Source organism: Penaeus monodon, chromosome 23 (genome assembly GCF_015228065.2).
Source record: "Penaeus monodon isolate SGIC_2016 chromosome 23, NSTDA_Pmon_1, whole genome shotgun sequence".
Lineage (NCBI taxonomy): Eukaryota > Metazoa > Arthropoda > Malacostraca > Decapoda > Penaeidae > Penaeus > Penaeus monodon.
In genome coordinates, this window is record NC_051408.1 from 15,154,543 (window position 1) to 15,154,897 (window position 355).

The window sequence follows — 355 nt, forward strand, 5'->3', positions numbered from 1 at the left end:
GTGAAAATGTCTCAAAAACCGAACACAAGTTTTCTTTTATTATTCTCTCTGATTCTTTTTTTTTTACATTCTCGTAATTTGTGTCATTTTCTATTTCTCTTTTTCCCTTTTTCTGTAATTTTCTCTCATATAATTGCATTTTTTTCTGATTCTTTTTTTCCATATACTCGCTCTTAAATCCGCCTCCTTCTCTCATTCAGTTATTCTTTCATTCCATGTTATCTTTTTCACGCTTGCGCCCCTTCTTTTTCATTTCATTGCGTTATTTTTTCAGAAGATAAACATCGAGAATAAACCGAGATTAAGAAATTAACTGATTCGATCAAATCTATTTTTTTTTTTTTTTATGCAAAAT